Raw genomic sequence first — 17,139 nt, 5'->3', positions numbered from 1 at the left:
GCTCAGCAGGTAGTTGTATATTCCAATTCAGAGCTGATGCTTTAAGAAAAGTTTGGGGCTTAAAGCACAGCTGTGGAGGTTATGGTATGGATGGTATTGAAGAGGAGAGGACCAATGCCTGGATTTGGGGATTCCGCCTCTATTTAAGAAAAGAGGAAAAGAATGGAGGCAGTGAAGAAATCTGCAAAAGGCCAAATGAAATGATCCAAGAAAACAGATGGTCACAGGAGCCAAGAAAAGAGCAATTTTAAAAGAAGGTGAGGCCAAAGGTACAGAGAGTATTGAAGATGAGCCAGAGATGGACGGGTGGAGCCTCTGTCACTGTAAAGGGGAGCATCTCACCAAACAGCAGAACAGAGCTGGAGCCAGTGAGGAAAGGGAGTAAAGACAGTGTGACCTGTTCTTTTTTAAAAAAAATTTTTTTTCAACGTTTTTTATTTATTTTTGGGACAGAGAGAGACAGAGCATGAACAGGGGAGGGGCAGAGAGAGAGGGAGACACAGAATCGGAAACAGGCTCCAGGCTCCGAGGGAGACACAGAATCGGAAACAGGCTCCAGGCTCCGAGCCATCAGCCCAGAGCCTGACTCGGGGCTCGAACTCACGGACCGCGAGATCGTGACCTGGCTGAAGTCGGACGCTTAACCAACTGCGCCACCCAGGCGCCCCTGTGTGTGACCTGTTCTTGAAAATGTTCATAAGAGGGATGAAGGATGTTTCCATACATTCTGTAAATTATTTCAGGTTGTGACCTACATTGTCTTTTAGTTGAATGTTGGCTTTAATCAAGTTTCATTAAAGTGTCGACTGCCCATAGCTACTAAGATAATTTTTGCTTTTTTAATTTAAGAGGTTAGAAATAGAATCTATGTATAGGCCTGGAGCTGAGGTTGAGAAGCAGTTTGAGGATTCATTGATACTGTCTTTTAAAGTGTATCATTTAATTTTAAATAAGAATCAACTCAGTTTTGGTTTTTCCCTAAAGATGAACCCAGAAGACCTTTAGGACCTTAAATAGTCCCTTCCTCAAGGAAAAAAAGAAAGCAAGAAAGAGAAAAAGAAAAAAGAAAGAAAGTCTTCCATTAAATCCAGCTGAAATTGTGTATTATCAATTGATCTAGGGCTGGGCCCTGAAATAGGGTCAGGGTTTAACTGTGAGTCCTATACACTTGAAGTCATTATTTCTCACTTGGCTTTCTCCTCCTATCTCTCTAGATTGCAGGCCGTATTATTTAATGTAGCACAGGGAGAATCAAAATGTCTGGCTTCCTCACAGCTGAGTACTTTTTATTGTCTCTTTCCCTATTTATTACTGAGGAGATCTGTGGATTTCGGATCATAATCAGTGAGACTTGTGGCTGTCTTTATCCAGTACCATGCCTGTCCAGTAGGTTAATGCCATCGATTTTAGAACTGAAAACCTGTGTGTTTTAGTTTGGTTTTAGCCAATTATGTTTGAAATCTATTTTCTGAACTGGTTTTGGGAAATGTATTAAGATCTACTGAAAAAGCCAACTTGTCAGAGATCAAAAAATATTAACTAAATAATACAGGCAGGGTCATTTTACTCTGTCAGTGACTTTCTGGAAGTTATACTTGATGAATTTCTGCAAAGGAAGTATTCCCTTCCCTGGGGGAGAAACAGGAAGCCAAGATGAAAGAATCTAAAAGGGACAAAGAAAACAGCGGGAAGAGATTTCTCCTTCTGGGAATAGCAGATGAGGCAATTGCTGATGAAAAGCAGTTTTAAGAAAAGCCGTGCTTACAGGAGTATATGTGTTTAGATATAACTGAATTATGCATTTTGTTCACATACATATCAGTGTCTCCCTGCTAGAATTTATGCTACAAAAGGGCAGGGATTTTTTTTTTATTTTGTTCACTTATATGTCCTGAGCACCTGGTACAGGGTCTGGCATGGCATAGTAATTTTTTTTGATTTATCAAAAACTCCCAAGTCCTGGGAGCATTTCACTTTCCTACCTCAGAGGAGCGAGGAGCTCGCTTTGGCATTCCTCAGCCTGTCCCTGACTCCTTACCCTCCTCTCCCATCCAGCCCACTTCTAGTGCAGCTCACTCCCCTGGAGAACACAGCCCACAGGAGAGTAGCCCCTCTCTGCTCTATAGTTTAGGGAAGAGAATCCTCCATGTGTCTTTTGTAAAAGTGAAAGAGGCCCATAGGCCATATAGCTGGTGGGGGGGACAGAGGTAAAAAAAAACAAAAACAAACTGGACACCAAGCTTTGGACTTAATCCAAACAGAGACACTGGATATTAGCATGACTTCTGTCAGACTTTGATGAGTATTGCGGGCTCTATACCTAAACCACAATTTTTTTTCACTTATTTATTTTTTAATCTACATTCAAGTTAGCATTTCATACTATGATTTCAGGAGTAGATTCCAGTGATTCATCCCCTACGTATAACACCCAGTGCTCATCCCAACAAGTTCCCTCCCTCTAATGCCCCTTACCGATTTAGCCTATCCCCCCATCAACAACCCCTCCAGCAACCTTCTGTTTGTTCTCTGTATTTAAGAGTCTCTTATCTTTTGTCCCTCTCCCTGTTTTTATATTATTTTTGCTTCCCTTCCCTTATGTTCATCTGTTTTATATATTAAATTCCTCATATGAGTGAGTCATATGATGTTTGTCTTTCTCTGACTGACTAATTTCACTTAGCATAATACCCTCTAGTCCAACCACATAGTTGCAAATGGCAAGATTTCATTCTTTTTGATTTCTGAGTAATACTCCATTGTATATATATACCACATCTTCTTTATCCATTCATCTGTCGATGGACATCTGGGCTCTTTCCATACTTTGGCTATTGTTGATAGTGCTGCTATAAACATGGGGGTGCATGTGCCCCTTTGAAACAGCACACCTTAAACAACAATTTTTAATTATATGCCCTTTCCTGTTAAACAGGAATCTTGTTGTTTTGAGTGCCCCAGGACAAAAGGTAAAGGTTTTGGTAAAAAGCTGATGTATTTAACATCTGTGGACAATGTTCACACCTCCGCAGCCCCTTACTGAACAATAAGAGTGGCTACAGTATTGTACGGAGGCAAGAAACTAAGACACAATTTTACTATATTCTATTACCTGTGCCTGTGTACTATATTCTATTACCACTTTGGCTGGTAGAGTCACACTGGCCAAAGAGTAGCAGCTTTCAAAATGTAATGAGGTGGGAGAAAAAAAGAACTTGTGTTTTCTGTACCTACAAAGACCCTCTTATCCCCGTGTAGTGGCCACAAAGACCACTGCTCAGATACCCTTTCCAGAGTCCCTAAACAGGGAACGTTTGCCGGGCAGCCTCCAGGGGCCACATCTCCGAATCTGCCACAGCATTCATGCCTGGAACAATGTTCCTCCCACCCTCAGCTTCTCCCAGGCAGAGCTGGGGCAGGCAGAGTCACGAGCTGCAGGCCATCCTGCCTTATGGGGAACTCTTCTAATGTGCAGCCTTTGCTCAAGGACTTTCAGTTGGCCTTCGGGACACTTTTTAGAATAGCACTGTGGTCTGAGACTCTTCCTATCGAATCCTTCTGCTTTTCACAGGTGTCAGATCAGCTTCCAGGCTGAGCGGGTCACCTACCAGCTACTGCTCCCTCCTTTTTTATCCGTTGCTGGCATTTCCTCCCAGTGAATCTTTTGCACATCTAATCCTGCCTTGACACTAGCTTTTTGGAGGACTTGAACTAATACACCTCCAAGACCCAATAGATCCTGCTAATTCACAAAATTCTTGAGTATTAATATTACAGAAAGATACAAGGGGGGAAGATGTGATCTCTTAAAAGCCTTATGAGGGGGAGGGGGCGGTTCCTTGGTGGCTTAGTCGGTTAAACATTGGACTCTTGGTTTCAGCTCAGGTCATGATCTTGCAGTTTGTGATTTCAAGCCCTACATCAGGCTCTGTGCTGAGTGTGTAGCTTGCTTGGGATTCGGTCTCTCTCTCTCTCTTCCCCTCCCCTGCTCGCTCTCTATCTAAAAAAATAATAAATAAATAAATAAACACTAAAAAAAATAAAAATAAAATCCTTATTGGGGATAATGTACACCTGAATGTAGGTGGCAAATGTCATCTCTGATCATGTCAGTGAAGGAGGCTCTTGACCTCTGCTTCATAGGTGACTTTAGGAGTTCTTAAACCCTTTAAATTTGTGTGTATGATGTTGAGGGGGTGCGCAATTCTCCCTGAAGAAGATCTGCAGCTTTCCTCACATTGCTCTACAAAATTCTCACCAGTGGCAACTGTCAGTTAAGTCAATCGTTCAAAAGTCGTATTAACATGAAATCTGTATTACAGTGTAACTTATTTAATGCAACAACAATAATCATGCCTCTATTTTCTAGCCTTAAACTAAATGTCATCTTTAAAGCCCTGCAAACTAAGACTCTAGTGCAAAGGTAATCAGTACTGTGCTCTTCTAATACCGAACTTGAAAAGAAGCCATGCTCTAATTTAGGTAGTTATTGGCATAAAAGAAATAAGTAATTGAAAAATCGATAGGTTGGTTTGTCCTATTAGAGGAGAGAAAATCAGTAGTAGATGCTTCGACTCTTAGCCCAGACAATGCTTGTAGTTAATCTGCTGGAAGATAGTGAAAAAAGGACCTCTAGCAGCTGTTCTCAAGGAGAAGGTTTATGTCAGCACCATTCACATCAACTATACGCAGAACATTTGTGTCAGCAGCATAAATGCTGACATGTCAGCAGCTCTGTTTTATACCCCACCCCCAAAATGTGTATAGTTTAATTAGACCAAAGACAGGGAATGGTTTGTTGATAGCTCAACCTGGAAGTAATGACTTCCTCAGAGAGATATTCCTGCCCCACCCTGGGGAATCATCTAATATGTGTCACTGAAAAACCAGCCCCTCATGGCTGTTCTCTGCAGGAAACTATTCTCATAAAGTAATCACTTTACCCCTGAATCCAGTGGAATGCTTACTATAAATCAGGATAAATAATTTGTCTGGACACTCCCAGAACTCCATGCTCTGCTACTACCAACCTCAGCCAGGCACTCTGAACTTATCCCGGTGCAGGCCTATCTTATCTCTAGGCTCATTTAAAAAAAATTTTTTTTTTTTACATTTTATTTATTTTTTTTTTTTAGAGAGAGAGAAACGGAGCACAAGTGGGGGAGGGGCCAAGAGAGAGGGAGACACAGAATCCGAAGCAGGCTCCAGGCTGTCAGCACAGAGCCCGATGCGGGGCTTGAACCCACGAACCGTGAGATCATGACCCGAGCCGAAGTCAGTTGCTTAACTGATTGAGCCACCCAGGCGCCCCTCTAGGCTCATTTTAAATATGACAAAGACAGCTTCTGCAGGGAGAACTAGCAGGTGAACAGAACAGCCCTACCATCCACTGGTAGGCTGGGATAAGCAAGTCCTTCAAGGGGAGAACAAATTCCCCTGAAGGAAGGGTAGACCCATGAGCAGCAAAAGGCTTCAGAAGGGGTGGATACAGATCACTCTCCCTCTGCCCTTAAATGTTCTTTGGATGTATTTGGCCCTTGCCTTGGCAGAAAAGTTCTCACTCAGTACTCTGGATTTCTCAATTCCTGGTAGTATTGAATGATAATTTTAGGAAGCAACTAAAGTTCATTCTTGGAAAACCAGGATCAGAGATTTTGTGGGGGCGGGGAAGGGCAATGGATGTATAGGTTGCAATCTTTTTAGTCACCGAGGGGAAGAGGAGAATTAAATCCAGTAAGTTTTAGAAAATATTGAACCCTTTGAACCCCTCTCCGTGAAGAGCCAGGTAGTGGGAATAAACATCAGAGAAGAATTAAAAACCATGCTCAGACTTTTGAAGAGAAACCAGAGATTTTCCTGTGATGTGACAATCTGATAGTAACTTCTGACAAAACAGATTTATTACCTCCAGCTGAATTCCTTCCTGACCTCTAGCTGAGTTCATTACTTATATTTCTTCCTCTACTGGAACCTTTTCTTTTTTTAAAAAAAGTAGTCATCTACATTGTGAATTAAACATCTGTTTTGAAATACACACACACACCCACTTTTAAAGCGTTATTCTTCATTGTAGAGATTTAATGGGGTAGTCAGCAAGTCTAATATAGTCATCATAATGATTTAGACCAAGTGTGGCCTCTTGTCTGGGTATCGTATATTTACTAAAAAATCTTTACACCAGGATCCTGACTGAGACCCAGAAAGGGTTTTGAATTCTCAGCTTGGGGCTGCCAGTGTCCTCAACCAGTAGCCCTTAATGCTCCCCAGAATGCCCATCGGCATAACACCATTGGTTCTAAATTGTTTTTTTTTAAAGGAAAAGCATAAAAATCGTTGCTTTCAGTTTGACCAATGTCTGTTGCACATTTTAAAATATACTCTCATAGACATAATTCTGGAAAAGCCAGAGTTATGGACATGAAGATCAGAGTAAAATGTATTAGGTGTCATATGTTACTTTGTTAACACAGAGTAATAATTTTACTTGCACTGAATCTTTTTGAAGGATCACAAATTGGTTTACTGCTGTCACTACAGAACCACTATTCAATCTTTCTGAGTAATTATAAAGGATACACAAAACATGTACACAAAAGATGAAAGAAGGGAAATGTTTTCCTTATCTAATAAAAAGGAAAAGGGAGTGTCACAGGAAATTATAGACTGCTAAACTTATATGAATACCAGAGCAAAGATCAAATGAGTCATTATAATATTGCATAAGATATATAGCAAGGAACATACCTTTTGAAGAGCATCATCCTAACAAAAATTGTTTGGGTTTTTTTTTTTTTTTTGGCTTTTTTGAAGAAATGATATGAACAAAGCAGTTTTAATACCTGTAAGGTTTCTAAGTCCACTGTGTTGAAAGAAATATAGTGCAATAGACTATGAGTAAGAAGACATGGAGCTAGGGGTGCCTGGGTGGCTCAGTCAGTTAAGTGTCCGACTTTAGCTCAACTCATGATCTCACGGTCTGTGGGTTCAAGCCCTATGTTGGGCTCTGTGCTGACAGCTCAGAGCCTGGAGCCTGTTTCAGATTCTGTGTCTCCCTCTCTCTCTGCCCCTCCCCCGCTTGTGCTGTCTCCCTCCCTCCCTCTTTCTCTCTGTCAAAAATAAATCAACATTAAAAAAATTAAAAAAAAAAAAGACATGGATCTAGCCTTGTCTCTTCCATGGAGTCTCCATGGAACTCCGAGTAAATCACTCATCCTTTATTTCTTGGATTCTCCTCCAGTAAAATCAGGTAACAATTCCTACTGGTCAATGTCTCCTGGACTAGAGCCGTTAAGAAGTTTAGAAGTGGGGTCCAAAATCCCAGGCATATTCATGTCTTAAATACATGATACCTAGGGTGACTGCTTGCTTCAGAGAATACCCACCTGCTGGAATTAGCCCCTTTAATGCAGAAAGTTTGGGATAGAAATTAATCATACCAGGACTACATCCTATTCTTTTTGTCTACAGCTAAATAATGAAGGCACAGACATTTGATTCAAACTGAGCTGATCAAATTTTCTCAGAACACAAATGGAGAGCTAGAAAGGCAAAAAAAAAAAAAAATGGGAATGGTCAATCTAGAGGGTCATAAGGCATTTTGTAAATTGTGAAATAATAGAATAGATTATAGGACAGTAAGCTTGGCCTCATGCGTTGGAGTAGAATTACTCTTGCTGGCTTGCACAGCATTTCTTTTGTGGAATTGTATGAGACTGGGCCAGGATGGTGCTGACGCACTGATCTGAGAACCCTACATATCACATTGGTCCCTAAAAGTGGCCAAAAAGCATTACTAGTAGGAAGAATAAAGTTTGTTTTGCGAGGCTTTTTTTTCATATGTACATTTATATAACTTATATAGATTCATAATATACATAACTAATATTTGTGTAATATCTAGAGATGTTTCTAGAAATACTATGTTTATATTATACATTTATATTTATATATACTGATATATAATAAATTTCTTCTTATTGTAAATCAGTAAAAAAATATTGCCCTTTGTGGGGCACCTGGGTGTCTCAGTTCATTAAGCATCTGACTCTTGATTTCAGAGTAGGTTATGATCTCAACAGTTCGTGGGTTCCAGCCTGCATCTGGCTGACAGCATGGAGCCTGCTTGGGATTCTCTCTCTCTCTCTCTCTCTCTCTCTCTCTCTCTCACTGCCTCTCTCTGCCTCTCCCTTGCATGCACATGTGGTCTCTCTCTCTCTCTCTCTCTATATATATATATATATATAGGCAGAGCCAGAAGCTCTTAAGTTCCAAATGGGACAAGTTGTAAATGGAGACAAGACACAGAAACTTCAGCTCACAATTGCATCTCTTAAACAAGGCCAAACAAATGATCACCTCAGGGCCCATTCAGACATCTGAGTCTGATCATTAATGCAAAAATCCAAAAGTATGACCTTCACATTTCATTACCTCTACCCCATATACCATTTTGCACTGGCTTTTAAAATTCTGTCATGTTATTGATCAATAATTGAATTATAACATTATAATCTAATCATTTAAACTAGATCTTTTAATTCCATATGGAAAATAAACTTCAAGATAAGTAAAAAATCAAAATTTCAAACAATTTTACATTTGCATGACTCCTAGAAATATCAAGTATATTTTTAAATCTTCCTTTATCCATTCAGTCAATCGTGTTGCGAGTCAACATGTTAGCCCTGTCAGTGCCTGGCCAAGCCTGAAAGAATCAAACTCTATGACTCAGGGCTAAAAGGATAGTTTTTAATGCTTGAAAAGCTGTCAACTACCTCATGATTTCTTCTAGTTTACGGGTGCTCATTATAGTAGTATTCGTCACTCTTAGAAATCCATCCATGACTTACTGTCAAATATACTTCCTTCAATTTAAAGGTATCCTCCCTGATAATGTTTCCAAAAGTAGACTCCCTTTTTCTTTAAAAAGTGTGGAGTTATTAACAACTATGAGAAAATAGACTTGGTCATCACATTCTTTGACAAATAGCATCACTCTGCCTACTCTTTTCTTTGAGACCCCCACAACCTTTTTATGTTCATGCTGTCTGTGTGTGTTTATGACATCCATCACCATGAGCCATACCTGCTAGGGTAAAGATACAGCACCATAGGGAGAGACATTGCTGGCCAAATCCCTTGTAGATTATGTCAGAGTGAATGATGATGCTGGAAGCATGTAGAAGAACAGCAGAAACTGTGAGAGCCTGGGATACTTTATCTAGATCAGAATTTGTGCAAAGCTGCAGTGCTGAGTATTTCTGGAACATTTTTCATATTCAACCGAAGCCAAAATTTTATCTTTAAAGCCAAATCATTCCACATCCCAAGTTACTGAACTAACGGTATTTTTCAGTATTTGTTATCCAGTCTGATGGGTACACAATAATTCAATACTTCTAGGAGAGCATCACAGTATTATACGGAAATGATATAAAAAAATGGGAAAATACAATATTGGCTTGTGACTGCCAATAGCTTTTTTTCAGAGAGGGGAACTGTTGTGTTCTCTGTTACCTTTATCCCAATTTTTTTTAGCATAGCTTCAAGGACCTTAATAATTTCTTATCTTCCATTATTGCTTGGTTAATGTGGCTCTTTAAAACATACTGAACATCACATCCATTCACAACCATTTTCAGTTTGCAATCACCTTAATATGCCATGCTCCAGATATATATGAGCAAGTAGGCATGCATGGAGGAGAGCCATTTGGCTATGGTGGAACATTTATAACCACTTCAAAGTTAGGCTTTTGCATTATTCTCCAGATGATATTACACATACAGCCACATAAATACACTGACAGGATATTCATCAAATGTTTATCGTACGATTTTTAATATGTCCCATCTAGGCCTCAACTGCTTGGATGGCTTTTTAAAATAAATCCTGTGATTTCTTTTGAACAGCACTTTTTATGTGTGTTAATGGTTTTAATTGATTAAAGGTAAACATTTAAAATTACCACAATTTGCATAAATTTGTTTTGGCATTTCTTCAGTTTGAATAATCTGAGACTCTCAGTAGTTAAACATGGTCACAAGCTCTGAGTGGTTCTTTCACACATCACTGCCTTGGAACTTGCCATGTCCTTTCTCCCCTTTGCTATTCTTAAAGAAGCAGTTCCAAGCAGAAATAGTGATTCCCTCCTCTCTGCTCTCTTGGTACACATGTTCATTAGGTCCATCACATTCTACGTTATATGTTTTTACAGGTGCATGTCTGTCCTCTGTGCACAGTGAAGATTCAAAGGCAGAGATATTATTACCTTTCTTAAACGCAAATCACCACAGCAACAGATGTTCTTCTTTCCCCTCCTAACAAGGCCAGCTGGTCCAGAGGGCCCACTAAACACCGGCTGGTTGGCATCTCTCAGAATGTCTGCATACCTCAGTTGTCCCTTTGGAGTTGTATGCTAATCAAGAGTCACTTGCATTTATTGCCACAACTGTATGCCACTTTTATTTACTTTGATTCATTAATTATTTTAATTTCTTTTTATTTATTATAAGTATGCAATTTCATTAGATATTAAACAAAAAAATGAGTACAGCAAAGATGAAAGTTTTCTTTTTGTGAAATGTGTCTTGAAAGTTTTTGGAAAAATGGAGAACAATTACACACACACACAATTATCAAATAAATTATGGCAAATACCATATACACAACTGGGGGGGATCTTAAATATTTAGGAGGATTATACATTCAGCTTGATTGCACATATCTTCAAGTCTTTGCTCCATTTTAAAAAAATCACAGTTGAAAAGCTGCATGAAGATCTGTTTTTTTTTTCAAGAAGAGCAAGATAGAGCTCCAAACAATATTCCCAGAGTTAAATTAAAAAAAAAAAAAAAGTTTTGGTTTTACATCAAAAGATTGGCAAACTAATTTGTTAAAATAAAAATGTTTAAGAAATATCCTTTTAAAGCTTTCCCTTCTTTAATCTACTTTTAAACAGGAACTAACTGGGGTGCCTGGGTGGCTCAGTTGTTTGAGTGTCTGGCTTTAGCTCAGGTCATGATCTCACAGTTCGTGAGTTCTAGCTTTGCGTCAGGCCCAGTACTGATAGCTCAGAGCCTGAGCCTAGTTTGGATTCTGTGCCTCCCCCTCTCTCTGCCCCTCCCCTGCTCACGATCTGTCTTTCTGTCAAATATAAACAAACATGTAAAATAAATAAATAAACAGGAACTAACAAATCCATGATAAAAGACCTTTTCCTGAACTCTGCCCTGCCCCTCACCTTTGCAATGAATATTGGGTAAAAAAACTGGAGCCAGACAAACTGAAAGAAGGTGTTTCCTCTCTGATGGTAAAACTGAAATGTGAACTGAGGTGCTACCTGTGGCCATGAGTCACCGCATAGAGGAAGCTGGAACAAATCAAGGATGACAGAAGGAGACAGAAAGCCTTTGATTTGGGTGTCTGAGTACTTCTTAGGACAGGCAGGCATCCACTTTCCATTTTAGGAAAAGCAACACTAAAACATCTTTTATTTTTGCTTAAGTTCATGCAAGTTGGGTTTCAGTCACATGTGGACAAAAAGAGTCTGATAATACAAAAAATAAAAGACACCACTACTTTATATGTGGTCATTGTTGTGGAAGTTGTTAGTTGACTCAACAAATATTATTATGGACATCTCCTCTGTGCTAGACTGTGAGGATAGGAATAAACCAGACCGGAGGCCAGGCTCTCATGGAACTCACAGGCTAGTGCCCTAATGGCTGGAATGAATTGCAAATATATTTTATGCTTATACCACACTAACATTTACATCATAGTATAGTTGGATTCATTATGCATTAATGGTTAATAGATCCAACATGGACATTAAAGAAAGGATATTTTTAAGGGAGTAGCCATAACCCTGTTGAACACCAGTGAGTATAACTATGCCCAATCATATCCCCATGCCATTGTCAAATTTAGAATATGGTGTTGGAAGAACTCTCACTTCCAATAAGTAGGGCAATTTCTTATGTTAGCATGATTTAAATATACAAAGAGGCCTCATTTGGCTTAGTTACTGTTATATGAGAGTGCTGGCAAAATTTTAGAGCGGGAAGAGGCCTACTTGCAAGGAAAATAAAGCACAGAGGAATTAAGCAATTCACTCATGGTCAGCCAAACTGTGAGTACAGCAGATCTCAGCCAGGTGTCGAGAGACTTGGTAGGTCACAATCAGTTGGAAGTGTGTCACAGTACTTTGTTACTACTAATAAAATAGTGACATGTGGATAGTGGGAGAGAAGGGTGTCAGTCTGTTCCCTGGCAGTGATCCAGGAATTGCACACACCCAGGAACCCTCCTGGGGAGATCAATATTTTGCAGATCAATAATATGAGTGTTTTCTGTCACTGGAGACAAAAAAAAAATGCTGAAAATCATGTGAGCTGGTAGAAAATTCAGGACTAGAATCCTGAGTTTTTTCAGAGGGTTCTGTTTTTAAATCAACTTACATCAAGAAAGGAGAAAATTTAACGTGTGGTTATTAATGGCTTGAGGGAAATAAATAAGCCTCCATCAAACAAAGCTCAGTCTGTGATATCTGTAGACCCCTTTCTTCCTCTGTTCCTCAAAGAGTAATTGCACTGATCTGGAGGGAATTTTATTTTTATCCTTTCTAACTTAACTTCTGCTGTTGTAGAGGAGGTTAATGTCTTGCCTAAGCCTGAGCTTCGTAAAGTGGTATTAGTACCCGCCAACTAATGTCTTATTCAAATACCTAAGATGAAACAAAACATCATTGACTTGGGCCTGCTCCTGTAAACCTCAATTTTCAAAAGCTTTCAGTGTCAATTACCTCTCACAACAAAGCAGTTCACAAGCCTCTTGATAATGCTCAGAATGTCATCTCATCGATCGCAGATCTGTTTACACTACACAGTAAAATCCAATTCCTTGTAGTTACCACTGAGAGTGAGGCTGCCTTAATCATGGAATTCCTAAAGAAAATGAGCATCTTAGAAGTAAACCTGAACTTATTAAAACCAGCTTCCAATCAAAATTTCCAGTAGCAATGGGGCTTCCTAATTAATTTCCTTCAATACAAGCTACTCAGCAGTTTCGGGGATATATTTTCCAGACTATGGTGAGATCTCTCCCCATTAGAGAAAAAAAAATGGAATAGAATGCAATTCATACAATATTAATAACTTGCTCTACTTTACAGCTTAGTAATAAAGTTATTTATGCTGCCAGAGGCGTTTCATGACATTAGCAGTGGAAAGATAGCTGTCGACAGGCCAGTCAACCCTGTGCCATTTACAAATGGCAGAACAGCAGCCCCTCCCTGCAAAGCTGCATAGCAGGGCTGTGGCCAAAGGGAATAACCCTGGGTCGAAATCTTTGTACTATGCACAGAAGAAGAGAGACAGTGTCTAAATCAATTGCTGTCCCATCTTTTGGAACAAATGAATAGTAAAAAATTATAATTTAGATGAACATAGCCTGGACAAAGATCATTTGGTTGCCACACCACAAATCTCTTTCATGGATCAAACAGATTCTTCCAAGATTTAAATTGCACATTACACCTAGTTCCTCTTACATTAACACCAGTTATGCCCTCAACCATGCTACCGCCAGATAGATAGATGCACATTTCAATCTTTGATTATGCACTCTTTTATATTCTATTATTTTATTTTATATTATTTATTTTGTATTACATTTCCTATATTCAATTCTAAGCACCCAAAAAGCAATCATCACATCTTATCCAGTGCCTCTCTATCTCCCATAGCACCCGACACAGTAGTAAATTAAAGATCTATGCTGAAGAAGTATTTGTAAATAAAGAATATGATGCCAGAGTCTTGTCTGATAAATGGTTATAATATAGTCATTTTCCATGATTAGATCTAGGATGTACGAACAGAAGAAAGTGATGGCATAAAAAATTCAAAATAGATAATTGGAAAGTCATTTATATTTTACTTTGAAATGCATTAAGGCTGGCCACAATTTTATAGAATAGCCCACTCATAGACTGGCCAATGAATGGTGAGTGGTGTGCCATGGTAAGAGAAAAGATGGACTGGGCATGGGAAACATTTGCCCTACTTTGTCTACCCAACACGCATCCCCTTATTTTCTTATAGCATCCTAATATCCTCCTAGGTAATTATCTCCTTTATTATGTGCAATCCTGTTGGGAAACTGAATCCAGGCATCACTGGAGGCTCCTTCAAGTAATTTCCTCGTGAAAATTGCCTGGTGTAGCTAAGGGATGGTATATCACTTACACTCAGCCAGTCAGACCCTCTTTTCAAGGGCCTTGAATTTCAGGCCATGTTATACAAAGGCAGAAAAGAAAGAGAACGTTCCAGGGATGGCACATACATGGCCGTCCTTCAGAACCTGTTTATGAGACCTTATGTACATACTTAGGTCCCATCCCAAACAGGGTTCTTGTGATGTATCCATAGTTTCTAAGGAATTCACTTTTATTAAGCACTTAATAGGATTATTTTCCAACACACTCTAAAAACGATGTTAGGCCAATGCTTCCCTGAGAAATGTAGAAAGAGCAAACCAGGACACGGGCACAGTGTACACAAGGGTAGAGTCTGAGTTAGAATACCATGAGTTAGAATAGAGAGGCCAGACAAGAGACAGAAAGTGAGTGGAGGCTGTTATTATTCATTAGTCAAAGGTAAGAGAGAGTAAAGCTGGTTGGCTCACAGAGTAAGAAAAAGGACAGGAATCATAGGAAGAAGCAGATATTCCATGAAGGTACATGACTCTGAAACATCTGGGCTGGCCTCGCTTCCAATCCCCAACATATTTTCCAGGAGAGTCCACTGTATATTTCTGAGGAATTTCATCACTTTAATAAGACCCTCTGGATGAGTTTCAAAAATGAAGTACAGAGGTGAACATGTGAGCTCTAGGGTCTGATTTCCTACGTGAAAGCCCAGTTCCAGCCCTTATTATTTAAATTTTCCTTCTCTGTAAATTAAGGCATAAAACGACTACCTCATGGGTTTTGATGAAGTTTCAGTAAGATAATCCAAGCATAATGCTCAGCCCTACTGCCCTTCAGATATATCAGACACAAATCTTAGATACCTCTTCAAACTCTCCCTACCTCCCACCTCCCAGACAGCCCACATTGCTGGGAGTGCAAGGTCCCTCTGCTGAACACCCCAGGCGTCTCTGCCAAACTTCCTGAGCAGTCACTGAAGGTGCCTCACGATGCAAACTGTAAGTGGGAAGGAATCAGACACCCCCAGGAGTACACTGATCAATGGGAAAGGGATGAGAGGGAGTCAGGCAGATAACCCCCTCCTTTCCACATTCTTGGGCTGCTCTAAAGCACAGTTTCTCCATAAGACCTGTCTGGAGAAGTCCCTAGAAGACCTGCTGTGTCTCGTCACAGCTCCCACGAAGCAGAAGCCAAGGTGGTAATGCGTCACACCCCATGATTCATCTTTCTTTGCAGTTTCCCTTCTTCCCCTCTGGTTTCCCTGGCTTTGCCTTTCCTGAAACAACTTCGGGTTTTAAAATTCTGACTTGCTTCAGTCTCTACTTTCTAGAAAAGCCAGTCTAAGATTACTATTATTCATGTTAGTGTTATCCCTCAAACTAGCTTGACTGAGTGTCCATTACTTGAAACCACAGGATCCAGAATAAAACAGTGAGGCAGAGTACATATTATGATTCCACTGGACACTAAGAGATAAGTGAACTGCTCTACACCTCAAAGCTGAGACCTAAAGACTTTTTTTTTTTGAAATTTGAAGTTAATTCTGAAGAATAATACTAAGCTAAATAATTCTTAAAACAGTTCACAAATAATGTACAAAGAGATTTTTTGTAAAAGTATAAATTTTTCATATATATATATATATATATATACACACACACATACATCTGAGTGAAAATCTTAGGGAAATAATTATTTAATTAGAGAAATAAAACATTTATTCCTTCTTTTTTCTCTCCTTGAGGAAATTTTCTTAGGCCGCTTACCTGTTTCTTCCCCACACATTGATGTTCAAAGTCTTATTCTTTTGAAAGAAAACATTTGAAGGATGACGGTTTATATGGAAGATGAAGTTATGAAACATACTTCATAATACTTTAATATTATAATAGTTGATGGGAAAGATAATTTATAAAAATTATATGCTGCAGGGGTGCCTGGGTAGCTTAGTTGGTTAGGCGTTCAACTCTTGATTTCAGCTCAGGTCACCATCTCAGAGTTTGTGAGTTCAAGTCCCACCACACTGACAGTGCAGAGCCTGCTTGGGATTCTCTCTTTCTGCCCCTCCCCACTCACATTCTTTCTCTCTCTCAAAATAAATGAATAAGCGTTAAAAAAATGAAATAAAATTATATGTCTCATATCTGTTTTAAAATATGAGAATTCATCTTAAGTCTGAAAAAAAATGTTGACAATGATAGTCGTTGGCTGGTAACTAAAAGGTAATCTTAGAGTGGTGACTAGGGTATGAACTCTGAATTCAGACAGAATGGGCTCAAATCCCTGCTCACTACTTTCTAATTGAATGTTCAGGGCCAAATTACCCCATAGCCCTGAGGTTTGATTTTCCTGTCTGTTGTAATAGATATAGGAACAATATAAGATAGATGTAGGTGACATATAGAAAGATATAGGATAGATATAAGGATAGATATAAGGATCATATAGGATAGATGAAATAATAGAACCATCTCACAGGGCCATTGCAAGAAATAAATAAGATCTTTCTCATTCTGGTAGATATTACATTACTCACCTAACTGCTCATTCTTGACTTCGCTCTTTCATAACTTTCCCTCGTCTCCTCCATCCTGTGCATCACAAATCCTATCAGCTCTCCCTCAAATGTATCCTGCATCCTTTGTCTTGTCACCTACCTCCACTAATAAAATCAAAGCCACCATCGTCTCCTACCTGAAGTATACAAATAATCTCCTAATTGTTCCATTCTTCTCCCCATATAATCCATTATCTACACCACAACCAGTGATCCTTTATAGCACAATTTGCATCATGTCACTCCCCACTTAAACTCTCCAAAGGCTTTCCATTGCACTTAGAGTAAGAACGATGCTAATTACCATCACCTACAAGTTCTCGTGGCCTTCCTCTTGCCTGTGTTTCTATCTCCTCTGCTAATCCTCATC

At 39.3% G+C, this 17,139-nt stretch overlaps 1 long non-coding RNA gene across 1 annotated transcript in view; it reads left to right on the top strand.

Annotated features, from left to right (window-relative positions):
* LOC123385425 overlaps positions 1 to 16,213 on the top strand; it is a 31,950-nt gene extending 15,737 nt beyond the window's left edge. Inside the window, exon 3 of the long non-coding RNA XR_006597894.1 lies at positions 10,217 to 16,213. This is a non-coding gene — a long non-coding RNA (uncharacterized LOC123385425). The remainder of the gene's footprint in view (positions 1 to 10,216) is intronic.
* The last annotated feature ends 926 nt before the right edge of the window (positions 16,214 to 17,139 follow it).

Source organism: Felis catus, chromosome B2, assembly GCF_018350175.1.
Source record: "Felis catus isolate Fca126 chromosome B2, F.catus_Fca126_mat1.0, whole genome shotgun sequence".
Taxonomy (NCBI): Eukaryota; Metazoa; Chordata; class Mammalia; order Carnivora; family Felidae; genus Felis; species Felis catus.
Note: the sequence above shows the minus strand (reverse complement) of the source record. Positions and strands in the feature narration are given on the sequence as shown.